Source organism: Drosophila hydei, unplaced genomic scaffold, assembly GCF_003285905.1.
Source record: "Drosophila hydei strain 15085-1641.00,03,60 unplaced genomic scaffold, DhydRS2 tig00000271-arrow-arrow-pilon, whole genome shotgun sequence".
NCBI classification, from domain to species: Eukaryota; Metazoa; Arthropoda; class Insecta; order Diptera; family Drosophilidae; genus Drosophila; species Drosophila hydei.
In genome coordinates this window covers 1039423-1051847 of record NW_022045701.1, presented here as the reverse complement: position 1 = coordinate 1051847, position 12425 = coordinate 1039423, and positions in this window count along the sequence as shown.

Below are 12425 nucleotides of genomic sequence, written 5' to 3'. Positions count from 1 at the left end.
TTTTCCGAAAATGACGAAGTTGGCCAACGAGGTGGTAATAAATTGCAAAACGTGTACAAGAGCAAAGCACGATAGGCACCCAAAAAAAAAGATGCTTGGGGAAACGCCGTCATATTCCGTCATATACTGGAGAAATGCTCCACATTGACATTTTCTCAACGGACAAAAAATCGTTCTTAACTTGTATCGACAAGTTCTCGAAATTTGCCGTTGTACAACCGCTTGCGTCCCGCACTATAATGGATGTGAAAATGACCATTATTCAACTTTTAAACTTGTTTCCTCAAACGAAAAAAATATATTGCGACAATGAAGCCGCCTTCAATTCAGAGACAATCAGAACGCTTTTAAAGAACGGATATGACAAAGACATGGTGAATGCACCACCTCTTCACAGTTGTTCGAATGGGCAAGTAGAGCACTTTCATGGCACTCTTGCAGACATAGCTAGATCTTTTACACAAAAATGTCTGATGATACAGTTGAGCTAATTCTGAGGGCAATAATAGCCTACAACCGATCCGAACATTCGGTCACAGACCAAACCCCGATCGATGTACTTCACGCAGCGTATACCGAGCTCAGGCAAATAATTAAAAATAAAATCGCAAAAGCCCAACGCGAGATCCAACCCAAATAAGCAAAATAGAGTTTTTGAGGTAGGCGAAAAAGTATTCGTAAAGAACAATAAAAGATTGGGAAATAAGTTAACACCCATTTGCACAGAGGAAGCAATCCAAGCAGACCTAGGAACGTCTGTTCTTATTAAAGGGAGGGTGGTCCATAAGGACAACCTTAAATAGCATTTACTTTCACGCGAAAAAATCGCATAGGCTAAGATTGACAATTAAGCGCACCAAGGTTCTTACTCCCTCCTTCTCCATTCCTTCGCAGGTTTAAAATTGCAATCCTAGTATTGTTAGGGGTAGCACATTGTCGGATCATCGACTAAACCCACTCCAACTACATCCCGCTGATGGAAGGGAAAGTGTTGGTATGGGAACAAAGGGACTATTTAAGGCATTCAAATAACTTGACAGAGTTCACTATCATGATAGATGGACAGCTAAATTAACAAAATTATTCCCTCAATCGCATATGCGAAAATTGTTAGATGTCGACATAGAACACATTAGAAATTTGTTGTCCGTGGTAAGAGTGCACCATAGAATGGCAAGGGGCCTAGACTTTTTAGGCTCAGCACTCAAGGTAATAGCCGATTTTGAGAAGGTTAGGTGGTCCGAATCGAAGTTAATTGATGCAAACAATAGGCAAATAGTGATTACTTCAGAAACACAGAAATAAACTCACAGATGCTATATATGAAATAGTTAAAGCAAGGAAGAATGAGATGATTGATACACCGCATTTATATGAAACACTACTAGCGAGAAATCGAATGTTAATAAACCAAATCTCAAATCTGATACTCACAATTACATTAGCTAAGGCTGGCATAATAAATCCCACTATTTTTGATCATGAAGTTTTGCAGACAATTTTCAATGAACACCCTTTAGAGATCCCAATAGTAAGCCTAACTGAAGCATCAACAATTAAAGTCCTACAGTCTGAGAACATGTTTCATATACTCATAGCCTACCCAAGAATTAAATTAATTTGTACCAAGGTCACCATCTTCCCAGTATCTCATCAACATGTCACGCTGCAGCTACAAGATGACACAGTAGCCGAATGCAAGAACGATGTTCTAGCGGTTAGCGAGTGCGTAACAACAACATTCGTATCCGTTTGTAAGGAAATGGCGCAAGACACCTGTGCACGAGCACTGCATGCTAGCGGCGCTGCCTCCTGCCGCACGCAACCAAGCCACCTGAAGCCTATCTCGCAAGTGGATGATGGAATCATAATCAGAAACGAGAGCACAGCAAGGGTCTGTACAGACAACGAACGGAACACAACTCGTCACCTTCCGTTTCTCCGCAACAATCAATGGCACAAAATATGTGAACCAGCGTGAGATATTAAATAAGGCGCCAGGCATAGCAGGGTCACCACTACTCAACATCATCAGTCATGACCCAGTTTTGAGTATGCCTGAACTTCACAGGATGAACAATAATAACCTTCGTGCCATCCAAGAACTCAAAGATGAATTGGCGTCCGCCGACTCATCCAATATGTGGACTATTGTCGGCGTTGCTCTCAGCATCATCCCAAGTGGCTTAATCATCATATGGCATATCACGAAAAGGAAACAAGCTTTGCGGGAAGCACAAACGGTCATCAACGGCTACAAGGTGACCGAGGACGGTCATAACTTTGAGGGGGGAGTAGTTAACACATATGAATTGCACATGAATACTTTGTATAAGAATCTTGCACAATAACAATATTTACACAGTTACTCCGACCATATTCCGCTGATGCATGAGTTCAGCGCCCCGACCTCAATGGTCAGCATCAGTAACCTGATACTTGACTATGCTGACTATTGGGTTTAGCATTATTCCAATTTTGTAATAAGTACAGTCTTGTACGAGCCGTCAACGGTAAACATACCGGTGTTAAAGAAGAATCCGCACTACTCCGGCACACCGCCGTAATCAAATTGTTATATTTCTGATCATTGCTGAACCACAAGGCCAGTTAATAGAAAAGGGGGTGAAGTCAAACCCTCCAACATAATCATCATAAGAAAATTATAATTACACGATCAACGCTGGACCTGCCACCGACGCCTAATTCATCGCTGGACCAGCAATTTACTTAATTTATATATCGCGACGCGTCGTGTCAAGAAGCTAGCTGTGCGGCCCACGAAAAGCAAGGCGGCGTCACCGAAATGATACCGCAATACACCGCTATCTCCTGTGCACACATGTAGCCACTGTTAGATTTTCGCAAGGTTTTTCTTTCTTTTTCTTAGTCTTTTTTTTGTTTTTGTTTCAACACATATTCCGTTAATTGTGTCAATGTTCCTACTTACACTACGTAAAGGGTTAATATTATTGCCGTTGTTGACGGTGTCCCTCGGCGAGATGATCAAATATTCTTTAAGGAATGGTTAAAGTTGGACCATGAATAAATTTGCGACTGGTTGGTTTGAGATTCAAAATTCAAGTGTTTTTATTCAATTTCAAAGTTCAAAGCTTAGTTCTGTCTGCTGCGCTGCGTTCTGCTAATTTTCTATAACGTTGCCAGCGTCGCTGTCGTCGTCAGAGTACCGTTGGATTTACGCACTGTTGCTTTGGTTCGCTTTTCTAGTTTCGCTTATCACTTATGCGCTGCTGCGATTGCCAATGCCACATGCACATGCAGAGTTGAGTGCGAGGTGGTTTGAGAGGGGGTGAAGAAGTGACCAGCCTAGGGATGGTAACTACCGAACTATACACGGACCTCCAAAAAAATGTCAAGTCTCTAGCTCTTATAGATGCTGGTATCGACGCGTTCACACATAAGGACAGAAGGACACATGGACAGAGCTCAATCGACTCGGCTTGTCGTCCTGATCAAGAATAAATATACTTTAAAGGATCTGCCACGCGTCCTTCTGCCTGTTATATACATTTGCACGCAGCTATTATTATTAGGAATTGCATTCCAGTGATTTTAAGTGTCATTTTTAGGACCAGGTTCTTTCTCCCGTATACTAAACACAATATCTGAAGACGAATGTGACAATCGAAAAGTTGGATAAATTCCATTTCTAAAAAAAAAACATTTGTAGATGCTAACGAGGCGCTACCTTTCCGCCAACGGAAAGTATGAATTCGGTTGCCTTCACTTTGGCCTCAAAAATGCCCACAGTATACGGGCTTATAGGACTTTGGAGGATGTTCTTAGGTAATAAAAAACTGTTACATCTATGATCATAACGTACTAATAGTAAAAGTTTATAGGAACACTGTGGAATATCTTGGCTGAGGTCGGGTATCTGGCTATTATATGTGTTTCATAAAAAGTTGCGCCGATAGAGCAAAGTCCCAGTTTTATTTAAGGGTAAAAACGGTAGTCAATGCGTATCAATCAATAACAAGTCCACATTCTAACAACTAAACTGGTGACACACTTAGGAAGTTCTGATTTCAGGGAATGACATGCTAAGATAACCGACTTAAAATAAGGCTTTAACCCAAAAATTGATCTTACAGAGCAAGGCTTAGGAGCAATATGATCCCAAGTACATTGGGGGCAATGATGCACATTTCGCTACTTATGAACTTAAGTTGTGTGTAATTTTCTGGGCTTCCGAGACTGTGAGGAACAAGCGCTCCACATTTTTACCGAACATTGCATTGCTTTGAATTCAGATTTTCGGTGCTTATATTCATAGTGAAGAATCATTGACCTACACAAGCGATATAAAAAATAAACCAGTTTATTGTTTTCGGCATCAAATTGTAATTAAAAAAGCTGCGTTGTCTACTGTTAGGATGCTCTTGCTCTTCGAGTCAATAGTTTTCGTAAAATTGAGTGTGGTCCAAAAACAAAATTTTAGGATATACAAAGTTACCTTATTTCAAGTTCGATATGTATATCTCGATTAAACACCTTTTTATTAATACCAATAAAACATACATACATACATGAATACAAATAAATAAATACATAAATAGAAATATATATAAAAAAAATACAGACAATACTACGAATTATCTAGAATCTTAAATTCAATTGGTAAGACAGACGAACTTAACAGTGATCACATTTACGAATGTGAAGTTGATGACACCAACGGAACGATACTTTCTATTTCATAATTAATCACCCCAGAAGTAGCGTGATCGCTGGTGTCCAACTGAATTTGGAATTAGATCTCTAATAAATTAATTAATATTATATATTTTATTTTTATATATATCTAATCTACCCAATCACTAAACCTTTCAAAGTTTTAGGTCTAGAACTTCTTTATTTGGTATGTGAATTATTGTTACGATTCTCTACAAATCGACAAAAACCATTTATTTCCATTCTCAACTCTATAATATTTTGCACACTGGAATATATACTCTTGATTTAATCCCACAAAAATACAGATTAATTATCGTCACCCACAGGAAGCGTGACTAGCCGAAGAAGTCTAAAAATTATAAAGTATTGAGTTACGGTTAGTCTCTATCAGTGCAATAAAACATTCCGTAATTTCTACTGTATTAACCCCATAAATTTGTTGCGTAGACGTAGCAAATCGGAAAACCTACATATCAGTGTTTATACTGCAACAGTCTTAACTGCTTACTGGGAATAATCCCAGAGAAATTTCTACCTCATTTCGTTTATTGGTTCAGTAGTATATAAATTAACACATCCGGCGTGACATAGGTCATCGGCCTAAACTCCGCATATGCAGCAAAGCTGCAAATATATTTCCGCTAACCTTGTAAATTCTTCACTGCAGCGTCGACGTCGTGACGTTGGAACTTGATCCATATAGCATAAATGCTGACACAGTGACTATAAGTCACGGCTAGCTTAGAATAAGAATATTTTGTACTTTGAGTATATAGCCTTTTAGGAACAATAAATTAAATCGGTCGATCAAATAATAACCTTCCCACTTAGTGACATCGCACAAGTGAAGAACTGTAAATAATTGGCGCCCAGCAAGTTGTCAAAAAGTCCTCAAATAACCTGAGGCAAGAAATTAATATTGTCATATCGATATTTGAGTTTGCCGAATAAAAGCAACAACACCAATAACTAAACAAAAAAATTTAACGAAAACCAACAACAAAAAACTAACAAACACCAACAACAACAACAATCATTCTGAAGAGACGCATCACCCTGTAGTAAAGACGACAACACACTATGAGAAATTTTTAAAGATATTTTTAAATACTTTTTTAAGCATAACATGTTTTATAAGCATAACATTTAAAAATAAAATACAAATTCGAAGAAACAGAAATTATTGAGAGTGAATTGTATCCTTGCAACACAAAATTTAAAGAGCAAAATTAAAAATAAAAATTAAAAATATGGGTGAAAGTAACAGTGAAGGGTACGACCATAAGTTAGAAGATGTGATAAAAGATATAAGAAACAAATTAGTGCCAATAGAAGTAATAAGCAAAATGCCTTTCGACGAGGCACACATGGAAGCGCTTCTAGAGTTCGCAGTCAATCATGCGGTTGCCAGGGCACTTCAAGGAAAGGCTCAAGTGTTTAAGAAACAAATACAAGATATCTGAAATGAATTCAAGAATTTAACAACGTCCGTACCAGAAGTAGAGGCCTTCAAGGCTGCTGAAATAATTCCAGTTGTCCAGTGTAATGAAACTCTAGACATTGTGAAATCGGTACCCGATTTCGAGGGCAAATTTGAAACATATGTTTCATGGCGGAAACTGCGCATACCGCGTATAAACTTTTTCAGAGTTATCATGGAAGCTCAAAACATTACCAGGCACTAGGTATTAGGAAATAACATTAAAGGCTCTGCCAATATGATACTGTCTTCTTATGACACACCATTGAATTTTAAAGCAATTATAAACAGACTTGACTTTACTTACTCTGATAAAACGCCCATTTACATAATTGAGCAAGGGTTGTCCATATTAAGACAGGGAAATTTAACAATTATTCACTACTACGACAAAATTGACAAAAAAAAAAAACATGTTGAAAACAAAACCATCATGACATACGATTCAACTATGTCTGATCCCCTTAATGAAAAGTATAGAGCTGGCGCATTAAGAGTATTTATTTCAAAAAAAAAAGCTCTTAGCGATATTTTATTTTTGTCAAGACCTAAAGATTTGCCATGAGCTGTGGCTTTAGCGCAGGAAGTCGAGTCTAATCATGAACGCGTCCAATTTGCAAATAGTTTTCCAAAAAAATCTGAGGAAAGAGCTCGGAAGCGAGCAAAGAATCACTATGGGGAACAATTCTGCAAATTCCGAAAAAAGTTAATTTTTTAAACAAATACCTCAATTTGGTAACAGCCCAAATGTGAAGCACGAGCCACCACAACCTATGGACATTGACAATTCTTCGCGATTTAAGCAACTGACTCAATACCCAAACCAAGGCGATTATTCGCATCACAATCAAATTCCAAAAAGACCAAACAGTGGAACAGCCAGATATACCGGCCCCAAACAGCAAAGGATTAATCAAATATCGGTAGAAGAAGTTCCCGAAAGAAGAAGTTTCAGGAAGTTAATTTTTTAGACGTTCGTCGAACGATCGATAGAAGGAAAGAAGATAAAATTACTTATCGATACAGATGCATCAAAGAACTACATAAAACCGAACCAGAACTAAAAGGTACGTAGAACTATAACAAAATTTAAAAAAATGTTAGAGAAAAGAATAAGTGGTTTTGCTGACCAAGTGTTTTGCTCTTCCTGAATATCATAGCCACAATCCGAACAGAAGATGACACCCCGATCTACTCTTAGCACTACCCTTATCCTTCTTTTCAGCAGATGATCTTCATATTATATTGGCTTGGCAAAGATGCAATCGCCTTCACATTATGGTCTAATTTCCCACTGAACTTAAATTTTAAGAATTTGGGTAAAGTTGAGGTCGATATCCAAAATCCAACTAAAACCGAAATTGCATAAAATATACGTTAAACTAAATACAATATTGGAGAAATTGGAGGTTCTTAAGGCTCTTAACTAAATAAATAGTTATCGAATATTTGAAACAAACATGATATGAGCGAGCCTCCAAAAAAATGTCAAGTCTCTAGCTCTTATAGATGCTTATATCGACGCGATCACACATACGGACAGATGGACAGACGGACGGACAGACAGATGGACAGGGCTCAATCGACTCGGCTTGTCGTCCTGATCAAGAATATATATACTTTAAAGGGTCTGCCACGCCTCCTTCTGTCTGTTATATACATTTGAACGCTGCTATTATTATTAGGAACGCAGGAAACACTTTTGCATTCCGGTGATTTTACGTGTAATTTTTAGGACCAGGTTCTTTCTTTTTACATTGAACACAATATCTGAGGACGAATGTTACCATCGAAAAGTTGGATAAAATCCATTTCTATAAAAACAAGTAAGAAAGCTCTAGTCGGGGTGCCCGACTAGGAGATACCCTGATCCCAGTTCGTTGAGTTTTAATATTTTCCGTAGTTTGTGTCGAGTATTAAAAAAAAAGAAAACAAATAAAAATCGACATTGCGAGACCAGGTTTCGAACCCAGATTATTTGCGCAACGTGCACAAACTCTACCAACACCGCCACTTCATAATTAAAAAAAAAAATAAAACAATAAAAAATATTTCATCTCCACTGGTCTCGAACCCGGACCAAGCTGTATGCGAGCGGCGCCTCTACCAACGCCGCCACTGTCCTTCTTACACGAACTGTTGCAAATTTGAACATAAGTAGCAGCTAATATTCAGCACAATTCAATCGCAATTTCAATTCTTGGAATAGAAAAGAATACACGCATTTGAATGTATGTGTGCACACGCATAGGAAAAATGCGTGCGCGTGGCGCTGCTGACATGTGCTTTTGCAAATTGGCCAAACGTTTTGTTTAATAACTTCTGTTTTACTTAATGGATTTTAATGAAATTTTCAGCATATGATGTACATATCCTATTGGCTTAGTTGAGATGCAAACGCCTTGACATAATGGCCCTAGTTCCAACTAAACTTAAATTCTAAGAATTTGGGGGAATTGGGATCCGGTATCCAAAATCCAACAAAAATCAAAATTGCATAAAATATACATAGGACTAAATACAAAATTTGGAGTCTCTAGCTCTTAAGATGTTCGAGATATAATTTATTTACTGCATTTCAATAATGTTTTTATTCGATAACAATTAAATGCGAATAGTTATCGAATATTTGAAACAAACTTGACCTGCGCGTGCTATACACGGACCTCAAGTCTCTAGCTCTTATAGATGCTGAGATCCACGCGTTCACACATACGGACAGACGGACAGACGGACGGACAGACAGACGGACAGGGCTCAATCGACTCGGCTTGTCGTCCTGATCAAGAATATATATACTTTATGGGGTCTGCCACGCCTCCTTCTGCCTGTTACATACATTTGCACAAAACCATTATACCCTGATTTCCCATTTTTAATGGGATCAAGGTATAAAAAACATTTGTAGATGCTAACGAGGCGCTACCTTTCCGCCAACGGAAATTATGAATTCGGTCGCCTTAACTTTGGCCTCAAAATTGCCCAGAGTATAGGGGCTTATAGGACTTTGGAGGATGTTTTTAGGGAATACAAAACTGTTACATCTATGATCATAACGTACTAATAGTAAAAGTTTATAGGAACACTGTGGAATATCTTGGCTGAGGTCGGGCTATCTGGCTATTATATGTGTGTCATAAAAAGTTGCGCCGATATAGCAAAATCCCACTTTTATATACAGGTAATAAAGGTAGTCAATGCGTATCAGTCAATAAAAAGTCCAAATTCAATTGACAACTAAACTGGTGACACACTTAGGACATCCTGATTTCAGAGAATGTCATGCTAAGATAACTGACTTCACCCAAAAATTGATCTTACAGAGCAAGGCTTAGGAGCAGTATGATTCCAAGTACATTGGGGGCAATGAAGCACATTTCGCTACCAATGAGTTCAAGTTGTGTGCAATTTTCTGGGCTTTTGAGACTGTGAGGAACAAGCGCTCCACATTTCCACCGAACATTGCATTGCATTGCTCTGAATTCAGATTTTCGGTGATTATATTCATAGTGAAGAGTTATTGACCTACACAAGCGATATAACAAATAAACCAGTTAATTGTTTTCGGCATAAAATTGTAATTAAAGAAGCTGCGTAAGGATGTAAGGATGTTCTTGCTCTTCGAGTCGATAGTTTTTGTAAAATGGAGTGTGTTCCAAAAACATAACTTTAGGATATAAAAAAATACCTTGTTTCCAATTCGATATGTATATCCCGATAAAACACCTTTTTATTATTAATACTAATTAATTAATATTAATTATTAATATTATTAATACATACATACATACATAAATACAAATAAATAAATACATGAATAGAAATATATAAAAAAATACAGACAATACTACGAATTATCTAGAATCTTAAATTCAATTGGTAAGACAGACGAACTTAACAGTGATCACATTTACGAATGTGAAGGCGGTGACACCAACGGAACGATATTTTCTATTTCATAATTAATCACCCCTGAAGTAGGTTGTATCCAACTGAGTTTTGACACCGAGAATTTTTAATACCGATCCAATTGGATCTCTAAATAAAATTAATTAATAAATATTATATATTTTTTTTAAATATATATCTATGCCCAATCACTAAACCTTTTAATGTTTTAGGTCTAGAACTTCTTTATTTGGTATGTGAATTATTTTTACGATTCTCTACAAATCGACGAAAACCATATGTTTCCATTCTCAACTCTAAGCGTGGCAATTCGAATTCACTACATTATTTTGCACTTTTGGTGCTAAAAATTTGAGGTTTGGAATACATACTCTTGACTTAATCCAACAAAAATAGAGATTAATTATCTTTACCCACAGGTATTGAGTTATGGTTAATCTCTATCAGTGCAGCAAAACATTTTGTTACCATTTGGAGCGCGGCAACTCAAAAATATTCTGTAATTTCTACTGTATTAAATTTGACAGTTGCGTAGACGTAGCAAATCGGAAAACCTACATATCAGTGTTTATACTGCAACAGTCTTAACTGCTTACTGGGAGAAATTTCTACGTAATTTTGTTTATTGGTTCAGTACTATATAAGTTAACACATCCGGCGTGACATAGGTCATCGGCCTAAACTCCGCATATGCAGCAAAGCTGCAACTATATTTCCGCTTGCCTTGCAAGTTCTTCACTGCAGTGTCGACATCGTGACGTTGGAACTTGATCCATTTAGCATAATCTAGCTAAGAATCAGAATATTTTGTACTTTAAGTATATAGTCTTTTATGAACAATAAATTGAATCGGTCGATCAAATAATAACCTTCTCAGTTAGTGACATCGCACAAGTGAAAAACTATAAATAACAACAAGCTGTCAAAAAATCCTCAAATAACCTGAGGCAAGATCTCAATATTTTCATATCGACATTTGAGTTTGCCGAATAACAACAACACCAACAACTAAAAATGTGTAACAAAAACCAACAAGAAAAAAACTAACAAACACCAACAACAACAACAATCATCCTGTAGTAAAGATCTGGGAGAAGCGAGACGAAAAGAAGACAACACACAACAAGAAATTTTTAAAGATATTATTAAATATTTTTACGCTTATAAGCATAACATGTAAGTAGAGTGCTCATTTAAAAATAAAATACAAATTCGAAGAAACAGAAATTATTGAGACTTACAATTGTATCTTTGCAACACAAAATTTAAAAAGCAAAATTAAAAATATTTAATAGGTGAAGAGTGCGACCATAAGTTAGAAGATGTGATAAAAGATATAAGAAACAAATTAGTGCCAATAGTAGTAATAAGCAAAATGCCTTTTGACGAGGCAAACAAATACAAAATATCTGAAATAAATTCAAGAATTTAACAACGTCCGTACCAGTCAAGGATGCTGAAATAATTCTAGGTGTCCAGTGTAATGAAACATATGTTTCATGGAGGAAAGCTGCGCATACCGCGTATAAACTTTTTCAAAGTTATCATGGAAGCTCAAAGCATTACCAGGCACTAGGTATTAGGAAATAAAATTAAAGACTCTGCCGATATGGTACTGTCTTCTTATGACACACCATTCAATTTTAAAGCAATTATAAACAGACTTGACTTTACTTACTCTGATAAAACGCCCATTTACATAATTGAGCAAGGGTTGTCCATATTAAGACAAGGAAATTTAACAATTATTCAGTCCTACGACAAAATTGACAAAAAAAAAAATAACCATGTTGAAAACAAAACCATCATGACATACGATTCAACTATGTCTGATCCCCTTAATGAAAAGTATAGAGCTGGCGCATTAAGAGTATTTATTTCAAAAAAAAGCTCTTAGCGATATTTTATTTTCGGCAAGACCTAAAGATTTGCCATGAGCTTTGGCTTTAGCGCAGGAAGTCGAGTCTAATCATGAACGCATCCAATTTGCAAAAAGTTTTCCAAAAAAATCTGAGGAAAGAGCTCAACGAAACGAGCAAAGAATCACTATGAGGAACAATTCTGCAAATCCCGTAAAAAGTTAATTTTTTAAACAAATACCTCATGGCATGGGCCCACGTTGGGTATTGAGTAATTTCTTTGGCACTAGGTATTAGGAAATAAAATTAAAGGCTCTGCCAATATGGTACTGTCTTCTTATGACACACCATTGAATTTTAAAGCAATTATAAACAGACTTGACTTTACTTACTCTGATAAAACGCCCATTTACATAATTGAGCAAGGGTTGTCCATATTAAAACAGGGAAATTTAACAATTATTCACTACTACGACAAA